The sequence below is a fragment of the Ammospiza nelsoni genome, chromosome 4 (assembly GCF_027579445.1).
Source record: "Ammospiza nelsoni isolate bAmmNel1 chromosome 4, bAmmNel1.pri, whole genome shotgun sequence".
Lineage (NCBI taxonomy): Eukaryota > Metazoa > Chordata > Aves > Passeriformes > Passerellidae > Ammospiza > Ammospiza nelsoni.
Window position 1 is genome coordinate 2,425,416 of NC_080636.1, and position 24,162 is coordinate 2,449,577.

At 43.8% G+C, this 24,162-nt stretch overlaps 2 long non-coding RNA genes across 2 annotated transcripts in view; one reads left to right on the top strand and one right to left on the bottom strand.

Annotated features, from left to right (window-relative positions):
- The first annotated feature begins 2,142 nt into the window (after positions 1-2,142).
- LOC132072769 (uncharacterized) overlaps positions 2,143-24,162 on the top strand; it is a 753,957-nt gene continuing 731,937 nt past the window's right edge. The window contains exon 1 of the long non-coding RNA XR_009418384.1: positions 2,143-2,189. This is a non-coding gene — a long non-coding RNA (uncharacterized LOC132072769). The remainder of the gene's footprint in view (positions 2,190-24,162) is intronic.
- LOC132072768 (uncharacterized) overlaps positions 2,143-24,162 on the bottom strand; it is a 753,957-nt gene continuing 731,937 nt past the window's right edge. The window contains exon 3 of the long non-coding RNA XR_009418383.1: positions 2,143-2,232. This is a non-coding gene — a long non-coding RNA (uncharacterized LOC132072768). The remainder of the gene's footprint in view (positions 2,233-24,162) is intronic.

Sequence of the window (24,162 nt, forward strand, 5' to 3'; positions counted from 1 at the left end):
TTTGCAGGAATTTATCTCAGGTTTCACGCATTTATTTGTAAGCAGATTTTCCTTGTTTCACTTTTTAAAAAAAATATTTTGCTCACCATGAAAAATTATTCAGTGATGTTTCCTGTGAGAATGTTTTCTGACATGCACAGACATTTACTGCAAAAGTGACTTTTGAGATTTGTTCTTCTGAATTTGCTATTTATGCTTTGCTTTTCTTTTCCTTGAGCATTCCTGCCTGTGGGTATGAACCCAGGAGGAAATCTGCAGAGTATCACTAACTGGCTTTGTGGGATCCATCCAGGGAATTTTTCCTTTTAATTTTGTTTGAGGAGATTTGGAAAGCTGAAAAAGTAGAAGGTTTAGATGAAGAGAGACAAACAAGGTGATTATAGCCCCTGCTGTCTCTGTCTGGCACAATGTTCACGTGCTGGGTCTGGGGTGCCATGGCCACGTTCTCTTTTCCTGCCCTCCATCCCTCATTTTGGGGACAAGGTTACATCTGGGTCTGTAAGAAACATTTATAGAGGAGTAATAGGAGAAGTCAATATCTCTCCAGCCCCAAATAAATTACAGTGATGCTTTATGGAGTGTGCCAGAGGCTGTGTCTTGTTGGATTATCCTGGACTTGCTCCTGAGCTGGCTCATGCAAAGCTGGGCTCATTCTGACTTTCCAGGGAGTGGACTTCAGTGTGAAAGCAGGATGCAGATTTCCTGACAAGGTCTCTGGTGTCGAAATTGATAGAGGAGCCCTGGAAAAAGTTAAAGATAGAATCTAAAATGTTGAGCTTTGTGTTTTCCCAGATCAACTGCATCTGTGTAAGCAGTATGATAAATGATATAATTGTTAGATGTGATGATTGTTTAGTAATTAAATATAATTATTATATAACCATAAGAAGAATCATGAGAAACTATGTTGGGAACTTAAAGGGGGGCTATGCTTAGCTGAAATCTATGTATACAATAGAACAATATAAGTTTAATAATTAACATGAAAGTTATATAACAATAGAGTATGAATACATGATCATCTCGGATGTATGGTCAGAATCAGATTTGGGTTGAATATACCCCGATTCCCAGAGCTCTTAAATAAAAAGCACCGCAGATAATCGCTCCGTGATTATGTGTTTTTGAACGCTAACAAGATGACCCCGAGACATTAGAAAATCTCTTTTTTCCCAGCTTGGAAAAAGAGACGAAGAAGTTGGGATTCCTTGGCTCTGGTTCTCAAGGTTGTTTATTTTTTCTTATCTATTACATTCTTTCTCTGACCTGCTGAGGTCTGTCCAGCAGGTCGGGTTGTGGCACACTGACTGCCCTCAGGGCAGTGTTATCTTTTTATACTAAAAACTATGTGTACTTTATTTACAATAATTTTCCAACACCTATCACCTATGTTAGACAGTCTGTCTTGTCTCTAAACCAATCCAAAATTTCACCATCACAGCAGAAGACGGAGGCCAAGAAGAAGCAGGAGGAAGACAGGACATGCCCAGATTCCTCCATCTTGCCTCTTGAACCCCCATTCTGAAAACCCCAAAATTCTACATTTTCGCCCTGTGATAAATTCACTAACATTCTAATCAAACCCTTGTGGCTTGTCACTCCTCACACAAAGCTGGCAATTTTTTCCATGGGCTAAGTTTGATGGCACAGGTGTTTGTGACTCTGTGCCAAGGTCTCTTAGCCCCTTTCCAGGGTCTCAAGTTCTCCAGAGCAGTCAGAGGAATGCCCTGGGTTCCAACAATTTCCAGGGCCAAAGAACATGGAAGCTGGATTCTGAGACTAGCAGAGACCAAAGGAAATGTAGAAGTTTGGGTCTGGTGTTGGGAACCCCAGCACAGAAGCACAGCAGGTGTTTGGTCCATGGTTGCATCAGCTGGTGGTGGAGCCCGGTGGGTGTTTCTTTCCAACCACGTGTGCTGCAAGAGAAATCACTCAGGTTTTAGTTAGATGCTTCATTGGAAAGCTGGAAAGTCCTTCCCAGCTTGGTGTGAGGTCGTGTTCACAGAAAAGGGACTCAGGGAAAGCAGGAGGGGTTACCAGATACACCAAATGGATTTCAAGCCAGATTTGTAAATTAAACCCCTGTCTTCAACAAGCATTTCCCTTTCCACCTCAGCAAGTTGGGTCTGAACAGGATTTCTGTTTTTTTTTTTTTTTTTTTTTTTTTTTTTTTTTTTTTTTTTTTTTTTGTTTTGTTTTGTTTTGTTTTGTTTTGGATTTTTTTAAATTTTTCTCTTGTTCATGGCAAGGTCTGCACACTCCTTTATTTCTAGTTGAGGCTTTTCACCATCCACAGGTGTGTGGTGTTTCCTCTTCTTCCCCCTTTGTTTTCCAGCACCAGGTTCTCTCTCCTTGAATCAATCCTACCTTGATGTACTAGTGAGAAGATGCAATCTGACAAAGACTTGGCCCCTATTATTTCTTGCCTAGTGATATTTCCCTGACAGAAGTGAATAATTTGTCATTTTTTAAAAAAAATCTACACATTTGTCTGAAGTCTTTTGAGCAATCTGCAGTCCCCTTGCAGCTGTCTCAAAGCAAACCTTTGCATTGCCCATGAAATTTCATTTTTAGTACTGAGATAAACTTCAAGAAAACTAAACTTTCTTCTTTCTTTCTTTCTCCTTTTAATTCCCCAGGACAGATACAACTTCAGAAAATGATCTCGTCCTGCTTTGTCGTTTTGCCAATATCTTGTGCAAGGTGAACATCCCAATAGGTACAAAGTGTTTGCTGCAACAAGTCAGTGTGTTTGTTTGTCCACTTCCCAGAAGAATATGAAACCTTTTGAAACGCACATCCTTTTTGGTATTTCAATATAAGAGTCAAGAATAGAGTTCCTGTCGCTCTGGTCAGACTGAGGGAGGGGTGGAAACAGGACAGTAACCCAGCCTCTCATGGAAAACCTCATATCCTGTGTTATGGGAGTCACTTTAAACTGATCAGAGCAAAAATGTGCACAAAAATGACACATCTGTGAACATTTAATGAGCACAACTGTGGGACTTCAACAGTATTCAGTGTAATTCTCTCTATGGTTTATATTCATAGGCAATAAGAGGCCCATATCCTGATCCCCTTCAGCTGCTCTCCTCTCTTTCTATTTGCTTCTCAAATTGTTCTGCAAAACTTCAAGCTGGACTCTCTTTTCTCTAATGAGCTGAAATTGTGCTAAAATAGAAATTCCACCTGCTGTTGCCCAAGATGTGGATTTTCACTTTGGTAACAGCACATGACAATAAAAATAAACCATAAACTCATACAGGCACATCCTCAAATTTAACACCTTGGTTCTACTCAAATTATTCTGTTTCGTTTTGTTTAGTTTTTTTAGTTTTGTTTAGTTTTGTGTTTATAAGTTTGTTTTCCTTTAGAAAGAAGGAAGTCTGTGGGCAGGTTTTGAACAGACTACACTTGTGTTTCTGCTTGTAGAGGAACCTGGACGTGTTGCTTTGGGCATGTTTTCTTTCCAGCATGGACCTTGTCTGACTGCTTCATGTATCTGTCTCTGTTATGGATGTTATGTATTTTATTTGTCCTAGAAAATCCCTGCTTTGAAAAAAAGAAAGTAAGATGTTATAAGCATGGATAGAGCTAGCGCCAAAATTCAAGTGTTTTCCATTCTTTTTGCAACCCTTTGGAAGTAGAGCTCCTCTCCACAAAGGCAACACTTCACCCTACTAGACACTCTCTTTAATACCCCTGAATAAATCTTTTTAGTGACAGCAGAATAATGCCCAGCTTATGTTGAAGGACTCCCATTTTCACTCTCCTTGCTCTTCAAGTGTTTTTTAGACAGCCTTGAATGACAAAGGCTGGGAAGCAAATAGGAGAGGTCAGGACAGCATGTTTTTGTCAGCTGGAGGAGCTGGGTTTTGTTCAAAACCCTTCTTTGTCCTCAGTGTTAGCAATTTGAATTATTGCAGCTGAGTGCTGAGCAGAGGTTTGGATGATCCTTGTGGGTTGAGATGAGGGGGTGAAGCACCTTGGTGTGTGAATGATGCACGAGTGGGGGTCATGCATGCACTGCCTGCTCCTACAGACACACAGTCAGCTTTTGCTGATGAAAAAATACCTCCCCTGGCTAAAAGGGACCTGACGAGTTGATGGCTCCACTCTCTCTGTCCAAAATTGTGTCACGTTGTGAAATGTCATGTGAAAGACAGACGCGGAAAAGTTCCCTCCATGCAGGCCCAGGGTAATAAATTAACGAGCTGCAAACAGCAGAATGGCCATGCCCTGTGCCTCTGAGACTGGGAGCCTGGCTCTCCACGTCCAAACCCACCAGCCTGGAGCTGCTGAGCTCCAGGTAAATGGTAAATCTCTCTGACATGCTGCAGCAGCAGATCCCCTCTCCTTGCTTTCCAGCCACAGCACGCTCCGGGCAAACGGCACAGCTGGAAACCAGGAGCCCTCATAACGTTTCAGAGGTGGAATAAACCCTGCTGCCTGGATGTGAGCACACTCACCCTGCTGAAATATGGACTGGGACACCACTGACTGTGGCAGAGTCCCTGCCTCAGCTGCCTGCTGTGGGAAGGGTGAGCTCGTGCACCCCACAGGCCCTGGGGAGCAGAGGGCCCAGGGGACAGGAGAGACATCAGTGAGCTGACAGGGTACCTCTAAATACATCAGGGAGCTGACTGGGTACCTGTAAATACATCAGGGAGCTGACAGGGTACCTCGAAATACTCTAAATACATCAGGGAGCTGACAGGGTACCTGTAAATACATCAGAGAGCTGACAGGGTACCTCTAAATACTCTAAATACATCAGGGACCTGACAGGGTACCTCTAAATACATCAATGAGCTGACTGGGTACCTGTAAATACTCTAAATACATCAGGGAGCTGACAGGGTACCTGTAAATACTCTAAATACATCAGTGAGCTGACAGGGTACCTGTAAATACTCTAAATACATCAGGGAGATGACTGGGTACCTCTAAATACTCTAAATACATCAGGGAGATGACTGGGTACCTCTAAATACATCAGAGAGCTGACTGGGTACCTCTAAATACTCTAAATACATCAGGGAGCTGACTGGGTACCTCTAAATACTCTAAATACATCAGGGAGCTGACTGGGTACCTCTAAATACTCTAAATACATCAGGGAGCTGACTGGGTACCTGTAAATACTCTAAATACATCAGGGAGCTGACATGGTCTTGGAGTCTCTGTGGTCAGGATGACCCCAAGATGTGTTATGGAGTCTCTTTTCTCAGCCTGGAAGCAGAAGAAGAAGTCAGGGTTCTTCTGTTCTGGTTCTCAAGGTTGTTTATTTTCTCTTATGTATATAATTCTTTCTCTGACCTACTGAAATCTGTCCAGCAGGTCAGGTTGAGGCACACTGACCTCCCCCAGGGTGGTGTTATTTTTTATACTAAAAACTGCCTGTACAATATTTACAAGAATTTTCCAATACCTATCACCTGTGTTAGACAGTGTGTTTCTACTTTAAACCAATCCAAAAGTGCCATCACCACTCAGAAGATGGAGGCCAAGAAGAAGAAAGAAGGACAAGGCACGCCCAAATTCCTCCATCTTGGGACCCTGAGCCTCATTCTAAAAACCCCAAAATTCTACTTTTCACCCTGTGACAAAATAACTATCATTATACCTAAACTTTCGTGGCTTGTAAATCCTCATATGAGCTTGGTAATTTTTTTCCATGGGTCAAGATCAAAGGCACGGGGGTCTTGGGCTCTGTGCCAAGGTCCCTGAGCCCTTGACAGGGTCTCGAGTCCTGCAGGGCAGCCAGAGGAATTTCCTGGGTTCTGACAACCGGGTAATTCTAAATACTGCCAGGAATGGTGATGCACCCCCAGGGAATGGCACATTTCCCAGGGGATGGGGTGGCACTCACCTCTAAAGCAGCCTGGACTCGATCCTGTCACAGTGGTCAGGTTACACCAGCTGGAGCCCTGCCTTGATGCACCAGGACAATTTTCTGTGCTTTAGAAAAATCATTTGATCACTCTTCCCACACAGCCTGCACTCCTTGCCGCTCTGTGCCTACCTCAGCCATCAGCTGGAGCAATTGGTTTGTGTTGGCTCAGGAATCAGGAATCTGAATAAGGAAGGGGCTCTGATTCTGGCTGCTTCTGATCCATTAAGATGAGCTTTAAAATAATCTTTCTTAACTCTCCTCTCACTAAAATTAGTGCAAATTGAAATGCATTTCATGTTATCTCTCTGTATAGGTGTGCAAAGGAGGCACTAAAACTTCAGATTTTCTCAAAGGCTGGTGGCTGAGGTTTGGACAAAATATGAAATTTTTCAGTCAAGGCATTTGCAGAAGCAAATGGGGCAGCCAGATTCAAAGAGGCAGCGCTGGTTTGATCCCAGGCAGGCAGAGCCACTGAACCTTATTTAATCTGAACTATTCCTGAAACTGCAGCTGTGTTTACTCTCACAGAGGAGAGCGGGAGGCATCAGACCCCCGTGCCCCAGCCAGGAGCTGAGATGAGGCAGCTTTGATGCCCAGAGTGCTGGGAACCCCAGCCTGGCCTCTGGGAATTCACCCTTTGGATCTCAGATCAGAAGGATGCTACTTTACCTGACAAGATCAAAAGCAAAGTTTAGCTTAGTGATCAGCTGGCCACTTCCTTCCTCTCCCTCCCTGTGTGAGGCAGGGCTGGTGATCAGGGCATTAGTAAAATAAACATTTCTCTTTCTTTAACACCTTCCAGCAAGGCCCCCTCAAAGCTGCTGAATTTATTCAGAAAGTTCAACGCCTCTCCTTGAGCAGCTGAAATGTTTGACACAGCCTCGTGTGGTGGAAAGGTTATTTCTGAGGCCACGAGTGCAAAGCCTCAGATGTCTGAACCCTCTCAACTCCATCTGCAAAGAACTTGTTCTTTGATTTCCTTTTCCCTACTTTGCTCTGGCATTGTTGTCAGGAGACTCTGCAAATGTCAAAACCATTATCAGTCACAGGCAAGCAGGCTCTTAATTGAACTTTTATTCTCCTGTCTGACTTGCTGCACTCCAAAGAAAAGGCTACATTGCTAGCATGGAAATGGCCTTTTGGAAATCACTGACTGTTGAAAAGAAACTATCTAAAATGGAGATATTTGTGTATATGTATTTATTGCCACTCAAACTTTTCTTTGATTTTTATATACACATGTACAATTAACATGCAGATTTTTGTATGTTCATAATATCACTGCGTTTTTACATACATATATAATAATAAATTATATCTCCAAGTGTTTGAATACACCCTTCCCCTTGCAACTTCTCTCAGCATATAGCATCTCCTAGCTCACAAAATATATTCTTGTCTTGTGACAGGAGCCCACAGAAAATAAATAAAAAATATATGAGGAGAAAGTGTGAAATAACAGTCCTGTTTGCTGCCTTGTGCTGTCTCCATCCTTCTTTTTTATCCTTTGTTCACGTTGTTTCCCTTCTCCATTTATGTTGATCGAGGCATGACAGGCAGACCTGATATTCAGCTGCCTAAGTCCATGAATGTCTCTTTGGATGATGCTGTGCTCCAAACAAAGTTCTGGGCAATTGGAACAAATATCCTGAGTCCACTATTAGTCCTCCTGATTTATTAGGACATTTTTTTTCCTCTTTATGTCCCCCAAAATTGTTTGCTCAGCTCTTGTCACATCTGCTTTGGCTTCAGTAATCTACTGGATTCTACTGGATGGCAAATGCTGTTTGAGCCCCCAAAGGCTCTGAGCCATTAGAGCCCCTTCTGATTTATTTCTTCCATGCAATGTGACTCACTGTCCAGGCTCTGTGCTTCTGTGTTTTGTCCTTCATTCCACAGGAATTCAAAATGTCTTGCAAAGAAATAACCTAATCCTGACCATTTAGGAACTGAGCCCTGAACCCAAGGGCTTTTCCTTTTTTTTTTTGCCTTCTTGAACCTGCCTTTATCTTTCACACAATGTAACCTCTGGTGAGCTCATTTTTAATAGTATGCAATACCTTCACAACCAAGGAGAAAAAGCTTATTAAATACATCTTAGTCCTACTCATACTGAGTTTATTTCAGTAAAAAGTCTGATCTGGGGTTCCTGTGGTGGTGTTCTCAGGGGTCCCAGGAAAAGGGAAGAGATGAGAACCTTGACTCCATGTTTCAGAAGGCTGATTTATTATTTTATTATATATATATTATATTAAAAGAAAATGATATACTAAAACTATACTAAAAGAATAGAAGAAAGGATTTCATCAGAAGGCTTACAAGGAAAGGAAAAGAATGGAATGATAAAAACTCTTGACTCTCAGAGTCTGATCCAGCTGTGATTGGCCATTAATTAGAAACAACCAACATGGACCAATCACAGATGCACCTGTTGCATTTCACAGCAGCAGATAAACATTGTTTTTCTTTTCTTCTGAGGCTTCTCAGGAGTAAAATCCTGGCAAAGAGATTTTTCAGAAAATATCATGGCTACAGGGTTCCCACCTTCAGTCAGCCTCTGGTTTGTATTTTATTTATACTGAGCAGAGATATTTGCAGTTTCCAGAAACAGGACTCCTTTGCATGAGCCCAGAGCACTTCCAGTTCAGATCCTATGGATGTACAACATCTGAATGTGTAACAAAACATTGGCTGAAGTTCTGCTGTTAATCAGGTTTAGGAATAAAAAGAAAACCTCTGAGACTTTCTGTCCAGCGAAGTGGTGGAATCCCCACCCCTGGAAATGTTATAAATGTGCGGATGTGGCACTTGGGGACGTGGTTTAGTGGTGAACAGAATGGTGCTGGTTTGTCGCAGACATCTTTTATGGAAAATCCTTTCCTTAGGACTTTTCCTCCTGAGAAGCTGGGAGGCCTCAGGAACAAAATGTAAACAATGGTTATCTGCTGCTGTGGAATGCAACAGGTGCATCTGTGATTGGTCTCATGTGGTTGTTTCTAATTAATGGCCAATCACAGCCCAGCTGGTTTGGACAGAGAGTCCGAGACACAAACCTTTGTTATCATTCTTTCCTATTCTATTCTCAGCCAGCCTTCTGATGAAATCCTTTCTTCTATTCTTTTACTATAGTTTTAATGTAATATATATAATAAAATAATAAATCAAGCCTTCTGAAACATGGAGTCAGATCCTTGTCTCCTCCCTCATCCCAAGACCCCTGTGAACACGGTCACACTGGTTAATGGTTGGACTTGATGGTCTTACAGGTCTTTTCCAACCTTAATGGTTCTGTGAGAAGGCAAAGATGGCTTTGGTGCCCCACAAAAACTGTTTGTATAACGTGTTTGCATCAAGGTGTTGTGTTGGGAGTCAGAAATTTCCCTTCCCTGTCACTGGTGCCAAAATCATTGTGGAGTTTGGGGAATCCATGTCAGGTGGCAGCTGTTCTGAGGACACCATGGAGATTGTGCCAGTGAAGTGCCAAGGAAGGGGCTGCAGCACAGTCACCACCTTTATAGGGGAATCTCAGAGACCTGGCTTTCCTCTCTCCGTGGAATATTGGAACCCAGGAAATTCCTTTGGCTGCCCTGGAGGACTCGAGCTCCTGCCCAGGGGGCTCAGAGACCTTGGCACAGAGCCCAGGACCCCTGTGCCTTTGCTTTAGCCCTTGGATAAAACACCTACCAACCTTATATGAAGGATTACAAGCCATGACAGTTTAAGTAGAATGATAGTGAATTTATCACGGGGTGGAAAAATAGATTTTTGGCGTTTTTAGAATGGGGGTTCAGGGGGCAAGATGGAGGAATCTGGCCATGTCCAGCCTTTCTCCTTCCTCTTCTTGGCCTCCATCTTCTGCTGTGATGGTGGCACTTTGGGATTGGTTTAGAGTAGAAGCTCACTGTCTAACATGGGTGATAGGCATTGGGAAGTTATTGTAAATGTAGTTTTTAGTATAAAAGGAGGGCAGAGTGCCTCTGACTGTCTTGCTGAGAGGACCTCAGCAGGTCATAAGAAAGAATTTTATAGATAAGGAACAATGAACAACCTTTAGACCGAGCACTGAAGAGCTCTGACTCCTTCTTCAACTGTCGGACTGGAAAAAGAGATTTTCCAACACATCTTGGGGTCACTCTTAGCAACAGAGATTCTGAGACTGGAAAACCCCAAATTGTGTAGCAGAGCACCAGAAAACCCTCCCAGATGTGACTCCTTGCACTTTCCATCCCGGTGTTCCTCCCTTTGTCAGTCCTGCTCTAGACACAGCCCAATCTGACCCAGCCATGGCAGCACAGACTGGTTTGGGTTGGAAGGGACCTTTCAGGACCATCTGGTCCAACCTCCTGCTGGGAACAGAGACACTTTCAGGCTGCCCAGAGAGGTGATGGACACCCCATCCATGGAAACATCAGATGTCAGGGTGGATGGGGCTCTGAGCCTGAGGTGTTTTACCCCCCATTGACAACAAATTCTTCCTTATGGGGAGTCTTTCTATCTTTTATTAGCTTAAAACCATAACCCCCATCCCTATCCCTACATGCCCCACTAGAAGTCAGTCCCCATCTTTCTTTCAGCTCCCTTCAAGTGCTGCAAGGCCACATCTGATGGTTCTTCAGCTTTCCCCCTCTCCTCAGCTGACACAACCCCTATTTCCAAGCAGGGAGACACTAATGAGCAGCCAAGGAAAGGGAAAGGGCAGGTAGATGGTGCTGAGCTGTGCCAGCTCTGCTGGCAGCACCAAGAAGCTGCTTTTATTGTTCCCCACCCCATTACATGACTCAAGAAGTACAAAAGGACATGAATTTTTGGATTTTTTTTCACCTATGCTACCCACAAACAATAATTAAATCTTGACATGCACTTTATTTAGGCTCCCTGCCTCTAATTAGGTTGCAGCTCACAGAGATTTTTGTCTCCCATTGATACCCTGGATGGGGAAGAGGCAGGGGTGAATATAAAATATGTCTCATTTCTGTGTAAGAGCTCTGTAACTTTCAGAGATTTCTTTTTTTTTTCCTCTTGATATCTTCACTAAAATATCTTTTCATCACTTGATGGCAGTAGAGCTATAATATAAATTTATAGATACTGATGCTGCATGATGCATCAAAGAAAAAAAAAACCCACCTCATATTTATGTTTGTCTATGTATTTTTCTAAGGGTCTGTTTTGCATTAAAAGTTTGAAAATATATAAGGCATTGGAAAGCTTTGTGTTTTCAGCAGGGATTAATGCAGAGGATATTTCATTCATTCACAGTCATCATAAATAACAGTTGGTGCAACCAAACATCCCCTAAATTCCTTCAGCTGTAACTCCAAACTCTTCAAAAATAAAATCAACTTTCTTCTTTCATTTTTAACTTCTGTGCACTTAATTTGCTTTCTGCTGTTAGTGCTGTGGTAGAGGCAGCAGCTCTTGTAATTATCAGCCTGTGTGGTTTCACACTACTGGCAGTGCTAGTGCTTCCTCTTTAACAGTCAAAATATAGATATTAAATGAACAATACTGATATCAAGTTACTCCCAGCTCTCATTACTGAAACTCAGATAAGTCCCTGACAAATAATAAGACTTTGCTATGCTACTAACAAATGCTGATGCCTTTATTTTCAGTGTTCCTACAATGCAGACGAAAATAATCTTCCTAAAATCGAGGCTGTCCCCACGTCACCCTTTCTGTCTCCCCCTGCAGGTGCAGCCTGCTGTGCCTTTACTCCTGACACAGCAAAAACCTGCAGGGACAAACCTGCAGCCCACCAGCTTGTGTTTAATGCTGCGCTGGCTATGCAGCAGCGTGAACTAGCTGCTAACTAAACCGTGAACTAAAAATAAGAGCTGTTTGCCTTGCTTGTCTTCTTTCCCCAAGTGACTGGCATGTGTTAGCGGCTCCATTACCTGTGGCAATGAATCCAGAGGCTGCCTTGCCAGAACCAAGCCTTTATTTTTGCTGCCTGGATGCTCTGTGAGCTCCAAAATATTTCCTTGCCCGGAGTTATGAGCATACAATTTCATGAGCTCCAAATCTTGCACAAACCTGACAGTGCCTCGGAGAGGAAAAACACCTCCCATCCCAGCGCCCATCACCCCTGCCTCGTATTTTTACCCCATTTTGACGTCAGACAAAGCTGTTTTTTCCCTTCTTTTCTAAACTTCCAGTTCTAAAAAGTTTTGCACGAGTGTCTGGCAGCAGCACAGCTGCAATATTTCAGCGTGGAGGGCACTCCAGTGCAGATCTCCGTGGCTGGAAGCAGAGCATTACATCGCACCGTAACCTCTCTGCAGATCAGGGGGAGCTGTGCTGGCACACATCCCCTCCTGCCCCCGAGCATGCATTTCCCCCAGGCACAACCACTTCAGCATCTCCTCCTGCCGCTGGGTGCCAAAGCTTTGGCTCTGTTTGCCCTCCCAGGGGTATTTTTGCAGGGACACCTGAGTAGGGTTCACCTGCAGAAGGGATGCAGACCCAGGTCTGCTCCTGCAGCAACAGCTCCTGCCTCCTCATTTCTGTGTGAGGCTGCTCCAGAGAGCATTTCTTATCCTTTCTCTCTCACACACAGGTCTCTGGTTCAATTAATATTTAATTCTTACACTCACTGGGACAACCTGAACTGGGAAGATGAGGGAAATCTTGTTCCAGGCTGCGTTGGCAGCCTGCTGAACAGCTGCCTGGGGAGGTGGTGGAAGACGCACAGCCATTCATCCCTTTCCAGTCAGGCAGAGATGGACTCAAAAATATCTCCTGTCACAGACAGTTCTCATACATACATTAAGGATTTACATACATCCATGAACATATGGACATAAATTAAGATTAAGGATTTTGTTTTCTTTCCCTCACCTGCACAACTCAGAGAGAAGGGACTCTGGTGGTTTGTCTGTCCTTGCACCATCCATTGGCCCATTCTGAGCCTTACCCTGAGAGGTGCTTTGGCAGGATTTTACAGACCTGACCCTGAGCCCTTTCCCTTGAGGACAGGAGTTCATGCAGGGGACAGAGCCCCAGTATTGTATTTGCCGGTGCCTTGGCAACAGGCAGGAATGATGAATCTGGCTCCATGTTCTCAGAAGGCTAATTTCTTACTTTATGATACTATATTGTATTAAAGAATACTATACTACAGAATATAGAAAGGATACTTACTGAATGCTAAAAAGCTTATAATGAAAACTCCTGACTCTCTCCAGAGCCCCAGCACAGCTTGGCCCTGACTGGCCAAAGAGTGAAAACAACTCCCAGCAGAATGCAATGGAACAATCACCTGTGGGTGAACAATCTCCAAACACATTCCACATGTGAGCACAACACAGGAGAAGCAAATGAGATAAGAATTGTTTTCCTTTTCTCTGAGGCTCCTCAGCTTCCCAGGAGAAAAACCCTGGGTGAAGGGATTTTAGCAGAGAGTGTGAATGCCACATCCAAGCACACCCACCACAGCACCCACCTTGCAGAGCTTCTCTCTGACCCCTGGCCTTGCTCTGAGCTGCTTGTTCTGGTTCTGGACTCCAAGCAATCCCCACTTAGCAGGGTCTGTCCTTGGTGATTCCCCATTCCTCTGTTCAATCCACTATTAAGTGAGGCAGGCAAAGGAAAACAGCCCCTCTTGAAACCAGAAAAAACTGCTGTTATTTCACTCCAAGGTATTTTGACGTTAATAATGCTGGGAACATTCAAATAATGCTGCCAGGGGAATGGAGCAATATTTAACTTTCTTTTTACCTTGATCTCATTACTTGCTAGAAAGCCTGTTACAGAACAACAGCTTTTTCTGTTTATGAAAGGAAAAGAGGAAAAAATACTCCTTAATTTTGAAACCTGAAATTGCTAAAGACAACACAGAGATTATTTACCCCAAAGCAACAATCTCAACTTCAGCTACAGTAACTTTATAGGAAGAAGTGCTGCTGATTTTCAGTTTTCTGCATTTTACGACTGGTGAGAATTTTCACCATAAATTCAGACATTTGCAGTTCCTTTATCTGTCATAAGGAAGTGGTTGGTAAATGAGTGAAGTGCTCCAGTTCCCAGGGATGTTATGAACCAACATCTGCTAAGTCCATGGAAATACTCCCTGTTGACTTCTGCCAGTTCTGGATCAAGCACTTTTCAAAGAGATGGAAAAGGCAGAATACTTTTGCCTCTTTATCATTTAGCAGTAAGAAACCTCTTAGTCTGAAGTTCCTTTCCTGTGCCAGTGTAATTCCAGGTCTTCCTTGAAATGGAATTAGACCAAGAAATACTGGGACAAGGCATCTGGGTAATGAATTATGTTTGTCCTCAGGAAATGAACTCCTGTGATATGCTTCAAATCCCTGCAGGCTGTGGGAGCCAAGCTCTATAAAACATTGCTTTACAGATGACTCTGCTGGTTCCAGCCCTTTCAGAAGGGCTGTGACCTCCCTGCACTAAGCTCAGACTCTACTGAATGTACATTAAAATATTTCTGGGTTGGTCTGATTTTTCACCCTTTCACAGAAGAGCATTATCCTGCTTTGTTTAGACGCTTTCTGGAATGATTTTTGCTCTGACAAACCCACACTCCTCTGAGGAGAGTGCCCTGCTGCCATTTGCCATCAGCAGGATTTCTGGGGTGCTGCTGGCTGCAGGAGGACTCAGCCTTGGGGCTGATTTCTTTCCTGTGCCATTGCAAATCCTCTTGGTGTCTGCATAAAGCAAGCCTGACATGAACCCACCACCTGTCTCTGCTGGGGACAGTATTGTTAAACTACTGATTTCTTCTGAGGTCTTCCATGGAGGAAAAAAAAAATTAACTGCTCCCTGCATCCAAATGCTCCAGGCTGGTATCAGTCACCATTCTCCATTAATTCCACTTTCATTTTCAACACCAAAATTTGGGGTGAAACTAAATTCTTCCACTCTCTCCTCCACCAAAATTTGTCACCATTACTGGTTCCAGCCCCCTTTCTTTATGTTCCCATCTTGCTCTTCAGCTCATTTACAGCATTTCCATCTGTCAGGATGGAGTTACCTCTCTGCACTTGGGGTGTCCACAGCCCTGACCAGATCCTGTCTGAATGTCCTCATGTTGTCCTGGTGTAACCCCAGCTCAGTCAGAAATTCTTTATGCTGCCTCAACCTTGAGCACGTGGGCTTATGAGTGCAGCAATGAGGTCCTTTATTAAGTCTGGTGCCTCTGAATCAATTCTAAATTGCTAACCCTGAGATTAATAGTGCCTATTTCAGGGTCCAGGCTTCTTTTATGATTTTCAATATACTCTTTCCATGCCTTTTCCCCTAAAAATGGCTATAGAAGTGTCAATTTTGCAGAAAAAAAAGGCTAAATAGTTGGCTTATTTGCTCCTTATTTTTATTTATTTTTTGAAATACTTGTATCAAACTAGATTTGCCAGAAAATAAACCATTTGAAGTTTTGGAATGAAAGGGCAACATGCACATCTCAGGAGGATTGAAACTGATAGAAAAAAGTGTCTCAGGGTAAGGCACGACACTTAAAGTGTTTTAAATAGGGAAAGAATTTAGAGTCTGAAAACAAGGAAAGGAAAAAGAAATTGCTGAAGTTCTTTCTCCTGTTCTGTGTATTTTGGATGTCCAGTCCCTGTGAGCTTGTACTGTGTCTGTGTCTTGGGTCCATGTTTAGGGTGTTGAAGTCTGGAGGGGCACTGTCGCAGACATCCTTTATGGAAAATCCTTTCCTTAGGATTTTTCCTCCTGAGAAGCTGAGAGGCCTCAGCACCAAAATGTAAACAATGGTTATCTGCTGCTGTGGGATGCAACAGGTGCATCTGGGATTGGTCTCATGTGGTTGTTTCTAATTAATGGCCAATCACAGTCAGCTGGCTCGGACAGAGAGTCTGACCCATAGGACTTTGTTTTTATTCCTTATTATTCTATTCTTAGCTGGCCTTCTGATGAAATCCTTTCTTCTATTCTTTTAGTATAGTTTTAATGTAATATATATCATAAAATAATAAATCAGCCTTCTGAAACATGGAGTCAGATCCTCGTCTCTTCCCTCACCCTGAGACCCCTGCAAACACCACCACAGGGCACCAAGGTTTAATGGATAATGGAGCAAACTCTGAACTCCCTGGACAGTGTTACTGCAAAAACATGCACATTACAAACTGCTGCAGTCCAAGTGCTTGGGTACAGCCTGAGTTTGGGATGAATATTTCATTTTTTGGCTGCCCCTCATCCTTCTGCTTCCCTTGTCTCTGACCCAGATCACTCAATTTGTGGCAGATTTAATCCTCTATGATATCTAATAGAATGCTACACCAGCTGTATTCCCAAGTACACACCCATGTGATTTCCAGCCTGGGGGATGAGCAGAAGGAGCTGCATCTCTGGACTCTGAGCACCTCTCAGATCTCTTAAGAGCTCTCTTTGCTGATACTGGAGTTCCTGCTGCTGCTTGTTCACACGAGACCCTTAAACACTTCTGCACCTTTTATTTTTCTGGTTTCAAGAAGCAGGCAGGCATTTACTTTAGAGGAAAAAGCTGAAAGCCTTTACAGCACCATCATTGCCATTCTGGTGGTGTCTCCCCCATGTCTCCCTGGACTCAGCAGGCAGAAGGTCTTCTGACAGCTTGAGCTTTGCTCTGGTTCAGAGTGAGCAGCTCCTTATGCAAAGACCAGTGAGAAGGGGAAAACTCTGGAGGAAAGAGCTTTTCTTTTTTTTTTTCTTTTTAATAATAACTTTCCCATTTTTGTTGGATTTCCTACCACACCAGTACAGCCCATCCTTTCACACCAGCTTTGCCATGGATCTGAACAGGGACACTTTGTGTTCTCCCTCCATCACTCCCAACTGGAGCTGCTGCAATTAGGAGAGTTATTTTATGTTCAGGAGGAAGCTTGCTGGCTCTGGCTGGTCCAAACTCCAGAATTATGAAATAAAATTAAGGGGATCAGCTGGTTAAGTTTTCTGGGTTGTCCTCAGTCTGCAGAGGTGGCTTTGCACAGCTCTGATGTGAATGTGCCTCTGTGCCTTGGAAATCTCCTTTCTCCTGTGTGGGATCCACTTCACCTCATTATAGACATTGAAGATTTAATTGTTCAAGCTGAAAGAGTCTGTGTGGGCTTCCTCTGCTGTTGTTAAAGAGTTTTCCAGAGGGGGATTTATTTCATCTGCTCTAGAATTCTGTTCCACAGTCTCCTTAATACATCACTCTCAGCTGATGTTGAAAATAAGCAATCCTATTACGCCTCTTCTGTTTGGCTGTACAGCCCTGCCTGTTGTGCTAAAGATCATTTCTTTGAGGAATCTGGATGGGGAATTCAGCTGGCAGAGAATTTCCCTTGGTGTTTTCTGGGGCTTTTGTGAGGGAAAGTGTGCAGATTTTGCTTTTGTTTCAGCCATCCCAGTTTCTGGGACACTCCACAGTCAGAGAAAATCCAGCAATGACAAAAAAGAAAAGACAAAGGAATAATTGGCTGAGGCAGAGGGAATTTGAAATAATACCAGCACTGCCAGCCTTGTGGGGAAGTGATGGGCACACAGAGACAGTGCCCCCTTTCACAAACACTTTAAAAAAATACTTACACATGGACTGATTCCCACTGAAATCAGCATGAGTGAAGATCAGAGCTGTTTCTTGGTGGAGTAAGGAGCAGTTCCATTAAAACTGATGGGGCTTTCCATTGGGTTGGCCACCGCATTATTTGTGAAGAAATTACAATTTATGTGTTTCCCTGCACTTCCCCACAAGCAAGAGAACAGGGACTGAAGAAAAGCAGGCAACATTTAGAGGCCTCAGTCTCCCATCAGCTTTAGCACAGCCGGGTTGAGATGACACAGGAATGCAGATGTGATGAGAGATCTCTGTGGCAGCTGAAGTTCACTGCAAAAAGTTCACCAGAAAGCAATCTGGGTAAAGAAATTGCTGCAGGGAACTGCAACAAATAAGAATTACAATAAAGAGCCAATGACAAGAGAGCAGAAATGACAGTTTTTTTCTGGAAGCATTTCCTGATTTATCTCCAACCAGAGTCTCTCCGAGTGAGCACATTAGAGCTTACACTACATAGGAAAGAAATAATGAAACTTGCTTAAAGTACAGGCATCCTCGCTGCCTGAGTGATACTGGTTGCTAAAAGATACTTAAATGAGTGAATAGCCTTGAAGCACAAGATGACCAGATGAAGGAAATTGTTCTGAAGTGCTGCTGCAGATAAGCAGGCTCTCAGTAGCACACACATCCTAATTCTACAGCGCTGAGGAGAAATGATGGCAGGGCCATACGGCTTTCTCTCCCCTGCCTCTCCTGGCAGCAGGATATGAACTGAGATAATATTTAAGAATGAGCACGGCATGCTGTGAGTGCCACACACGCAGTGCAGGCACAGATCACCTCCGCTGGGCTCCCTGTGCCCTGGGCACAGCCTGTCCCCTGTCCCCTGTCCCTGACCACGCTGCCATCGTGCCCTGCAGCCCCGGCTGACGTCAGGCAGGAAAACCCTGCTGTGAACCCTCTGCTCCCTTGGGGCACCCTGAGGAGAGAGGCAGCTGCCAATTAGGGGCCAGCAGGGACACTGCACAGGGCTCAGAGAGATGAGATGGATGTCCACACGGAGCAGCCACACTGGATGGTGCTGCTGTATCAAATGCAGTGAGCCCCTGATGCAGGGAATGGTTGGCATCTGACTCCATTAATTCAGAAAGCTGAACAGTTGCTTTATTAAAACTATATTATATTGCATTAATACTATGTTAAAGAGATGTTAAACTATACTATACAAAGATACTAAAGAATACTAAAGAAAAACCTGTGATCGTCTGTCACAGGTTTGAGTCAATTGGCCAAGGAATCAAAACCATCCTCAGCAGAATCCAATTGCCAAATCACTTCAGGTAAACAGTCTTCCTAATACATTTCACATGTGCAAAACAAAAGGAGCAGTGAACAGAGATAAGAATTGTTTTCTTCTCTGAGGTTTCTTGCTGTGTTTCCCAGGATAAACCCTAGGGAAGTTGTGCCTGCCTGCTCTCTGTGAGGACAGATGTGGCCACGCTGCTCAGAGAAATGTGGACATGAAGTAAACAACTCCAGCTGGGACCATTCTCTGGTGGCATTCAAAGGCAACAAGGATGAACCCACTCAGGCTATCAGGTTTGATTTCCCCACTACAGGAAGATGAAGAGCTTCTCCAGTAGACCCAGCATCTTTCTGCAGCATGTTTAGTTGTTTCACCATAACTTGGCTGCATCCCTTGTATGTTGGGAAGGCTTACAAATCCCTTGGGCATTTTCCCTGCAGTGAGCTGGAAACCAAGGGCTCCAGGTAAGGGAAATGTTTTGCCAGTGGGCCATGGCAAGTTCAGCTGGCAGTGACAAGGGCTTCCAGTGACTCTTGCCTCTGGGCAGGAGCTGTGGCACACAGAGTTCAATGCAAGGGTGCAGAAGATGCCTGGGTGTCCTGGATTGCCAAGCAAATTGTTTTCTATTTGCCATCTCTTTGGCAGTTGTCTTTTGTTCAGCGAGCAGTTTTCCTTATCTCTTCCACAACCACTCCTCCCTCCAGGAGGGGACATCTGCTGATAACAGCTATTGAATGTTGCTGCATGGCTGATAAGAACTACAGCATCCCATTGGGAGATGTGAGCCCAGGGGGAGGAGCCAAGCATTCCTACCTGGATATAATCTGGAGATTCTGGAGCACCAGCACAGCTTCTCCACGGGATTCCCCAGAGGAACAGCCTCTTCTCCCACTGGATCTTCAGAGGAAGAATCCATCCTTCTCTACAGATCCCCCTTGCTCCAGCAGAACCACCCCTGACACTGCAGGAGGGCTGCAGCCACAATTCCAATGGCACTGCCACCAACACCCTGACCCACAGGGTGTCAGGTTGTGTTCTGACTCTGTCAGTGTTTTTTAGTGTACTGCATTGTTTATTTTATCCTTTTATTTTCTTCCCTAGTAAAGAACTGTTATTCCTGCTCCTGTATTTTTGCCTGAGAGCCCCTTAATTTAAAATTTATAGCAATTTGGAGGGAGGGGGGTTGCATTTTCCATTTCAGGGGAGTCTCCTGCCTTCCTTAGCAGACACCTGTTTTTCCAAACCAAGACACTGGGAAAGAAATGGGAGGGGTGGGGTCATGAAAGATCTCCCTCTAACACTCTAACAGAGTACAAGAGCACAGTAAATAAAAAACAAGAGTCTACAGCTCTTCGGGTTCAGGCACTGTTTCTAAACAAGCACTGGCTGCTAATTTCTTCATGTCTCCACAAAAAGTGGAGAGACAGTGTGAGCCAGGGAGGTGGGGAGGGATGAATAATGTGGCATTCTCTTTTTGCTAAGTGACCTTTTAAAATCAAGGAGCTGAAATCTAAATACCAGGGGGGAGCCTGGGGGAGAAATTACAGACAGCATTGCAGCTCCATGCTCCAGCCCTCCTTCAGAAAGGCAGCACAGGAGGGTGAGTTAAAGCACAGAGAAAAGGGTCACTCCTTTTTCATTTAAACAACCAGCACAATCATTTCACATTTGGCAGATCATTACTAAAAACCTACTCATAAATTCTGACTCAGTTGGATTAGAACACAAAATTATGGATTCAGACAGCTGCAGAGTACAATGAAATATTGAAACAAGTAGTATCTGGTGTTTACATTAAATATGACATGGCAAATAAAAGGGTTTGCTTTGGTGTTTTCTGCATGTGGGCAGCATACTGAAGCCAGCAATGTTTAAACCAGACTTATGCTGCTCTGTCTACATTTTGAAGCCTCTGTTAAATTCAATCACTGTTTTGTGTGTCCTCACACTCCAGGAACTGATTTGCAGATCTTTGTGTGATGCCACTGATCTGGCTGAGCTCTTATTTGCATCTGACTCATGGCATGTCCCTACCCCTGTTGAAATTCCCAAAGCCAGAGGCCACTGCTTCAGGAAATCAATTCTTCCTGCAGTGATGCTTGCCCTGAGCCTCACGCACGCCTTCAGCAAGTGATCCCTCATTGAGCCTGGGAATTTCCATGTAAGAGGGGCCAGCACATCATGGGATGCCAGGAGTGACCCTGAAAATTGGAATTGCAGCTTATAAGAGGTGAAGTGGTGGGTAGAGAGTGTGAAACCTGTGAAATGAGGAGGATTCTGTGTCTCAAAACGCTGCCAGTGCAGCATTACAGTGAAAACTCACAGGTGGGTCTGAGTAGGCACTGAGGAGAAGCAAATTTCTGGAGCATCTCTCAAATGTGGCACAGAGGACGGGCTTTGCTAAGTTGTGCCAGAGACCCAGAGGTCACTGAAGGGATCAGGGAATTTATTTCTGTCTCCTTGTGACCACAGGCAGCAGGGCATGGCTGGCTGGCTCTGATGGCTTTGGGCAGGGTCCATCCCAGTCTGACCTGCCCTGAGTGAGTTGTGGCAGAAGGTGCATTTAAGCATCAGAATGACCTGGTGAATGCTAATGAAAGGTTCTAAGTTTTAATTGTCTGCAGTCACTGGCCTAGTTTGAGCCACCTGCAGAGTAGCAGAAGTCTGTAAAGATTCAGCACTGAAAATCTTAGGCTGTAAAACATCTGCTGGCTTTAAAATGACTTAAATAGATTATAGTCATGCTGTGAAGCTGTTTGTTTCTGTTCCCTTGTTTAGATTATACCAAAGAATTGCATTTAGCGGGGGGAGGTGATGAAATAGAATTAGATAAATAGGTAGAAGGTGCTCCAAATCCTTCCTGTCCTGTGGCAGGCTCTGAAAAGACATCACCTTTCTCCTGCTGGTGCAGGACTTGGAGACAGCAGGGAGTCAGAGCTGGCATCTGTCACCTCTCTGAAAGTTTGATAGCCAGAGATGCACTAGATTAGTGCAAATCCAGCCCCACGGTCATAGCAGGGCTGGTGCCCAGCACTGCTCAAAGAGTGAAACCCTGATGAGATTAGTGGGGTGGTGAGGCACAGCACCAGCTCCTCCCGCAGCAGGTCACAAGCTGCCACACTTGGTTCGTGTGAGAAAGGTCAGATAATCAGCATTCAGTCAGAAGGAGAGAAAAAATGAGCCTGAGATTCATCAGTGTTAAAGCAAATGTTATAAATGATGCATGACCGCTCATTTATCTGTGAATTTCCGTTCGTAAGACAGTTGGGGTTTTTTGGGAGGGAAAAAGCCAAACCCAAACCCAAATTCTGGTTTGGCTTAGTGTTCAGAAGCTACCCTTTGAGCTGGAAACAAAGTTTTGCCTAAGAAATAAATATCCTCCTAGTCCCAAACAGTCCAAATGTTTCTTAGTGCAAATTTGATAAGCCAAGAGATGTTCCAATTATTTTTCTGTTATACCGTAATCCTTTCACCACTGCTTCCTCCTGATGCATAATTTTGACAACTATGTGCTGAAGAATAACTGGTTTTTATTAATCCTGCCAAAAGACATAAAACCTTCACAGCTGAGCTTTCAGAACTCCAGTTGCAAACCCCTGCAAGAATAAGAGACCACAGGAGTTCAGGGCAAGATATGTAAGGGTAATGCATGAACGACATGTGTGTGTATATCAAAGTGAACTTTGGTCTTTGGACCTCAAACCTTGTTACCTGTATTCTCCAGAAATTTCATTGCACAGATCATTTCACCAGAATCTGGGAAACAGAGAAAAAGAGGAATTTGAGTGGCTGTTCATATTGTCACACAATCTTTCATCAGGATCATGTTCCTCCTTCCTGGTCTATCTTCAAATAACTCTGATGCAGAAGACAGATCATCCAGATTATGAATTCAGATGCTTTACAATTCATTGGATTATTTATCATAAAAGCCTAGCCTGTAAGTTTTGATGTCATTCAAGATTCATTCTCACTCCTCTGTCAGAGGCAGCAAGAATAGATTATTCTCTTTGCAGCAGAGTCTGCTTGCTGTGTCTCCTTTTTTCCTCCCCTTTTCCCCTCTCCTTTCCCCTCTCCTTTTCCCCCTCTCTTTTTTCCCCTCTCCTTTTTCCCCTCTCCTCTCCACCTGTAAACCTCTCTATGTTATTTACCTACAATCTACATCTTCACATGTGCCACTCAAATCTGGAGAACCAAGGCACTTCCAGTAGTTAAGAGCCAAGGAATTTGTGTCTCACATGGACCTCTGTGCTCTGGAGTTTTTAGCAGCACCAGCATATTTAACTTGGTCCTGCTTGTCCTGCACAGTCTCCCAGGTGCTGGGCTGAGCAGAAATGGTTTAAGCAGTTGGATCCCATCCTCTCTCCCTCACTTGACTTTTACTGAGGGTTATTATTTTGCGCTTGTCCACATCAATTTTCCTCACACTGTTCATCTCACAAAGCAGTTTTTTTTTTTTCTGTCTTGTAGTAGCAAATAAACAGAGCAGGAATTCACTGATGAGAACACTGAAGAGTGCAAGACCCTCTGCAAATGCTGTGACAAACTACTCAATTCATCACTTTAACAGCAAACTTGTGACAACTCCCTGTGTCTGATTATTCCACCAGTTTTGCACAATTCTGTGTTTTTTTTCCTTGCTGAGTTGCTTCTGCCACTTGTTTATGAGGACATCATATGGGGTATTACTGAAAGTCTTAAGTAAAAGAGGCATTTCTTGTTACTCCTCTACTGGCTGTTATCCTGTCAGAGAGAGAGAGATTATATTTCCTTTACATGATTTCTTAACAAATCTGTATTAGCTGACATCCATTCTTCATTATTTTCCAGTAAGATTATTTGTGTATTGTTTACAAACTGCTCAGCTATTTATTTAAGAAGCAGAGTATTTATATTTTTACTGTCTTCTGAGTGCTGAAGTTTCCCCAACATCCTTCCCTTCCCTCCCCCTTTCCTCACCCAGTAAAAATGTTTGTGTACCCACTCTGCTCCACTTTGTTATCCATTAAATTCTAAGTTAAAATTAGCTGGATTTTCCTCCCTGTTTGGCTGAATACTTCTGCACCTCAACGCTCTGTCTGGAAGAAGCCTTTCCCTCTGATTTTCAGACTGGATTTATTTATTTCTGGGCAGTTTATACCTTCTTTCCCTTTCGCTAGGTCTGTCCTTTGACTTAAGCAGTTCTTTTCTCTTCCCTGCTGTTTATCCCCAAGGACAGCTTTGCAATTTCATCCCTTTCAGACTTCATTTTCCTAGAGTAAACAGAAGCACCGGTCACCTGTTTCATTTTATTTTTCTTGCATAAACTAGAATATCCTATCAACTCCAGGAATAAATTTTCTGCACCTTTGACTGTTGGATTTCTTCTTTCTCCAGCCCAGATGAGCTGGCTTGTCCCAAGAACAGCAGGTGAGAGCTCAGTGGTCCCTGGTGGTGATGAGCTGGGGTCACCTTTGCCTCTTC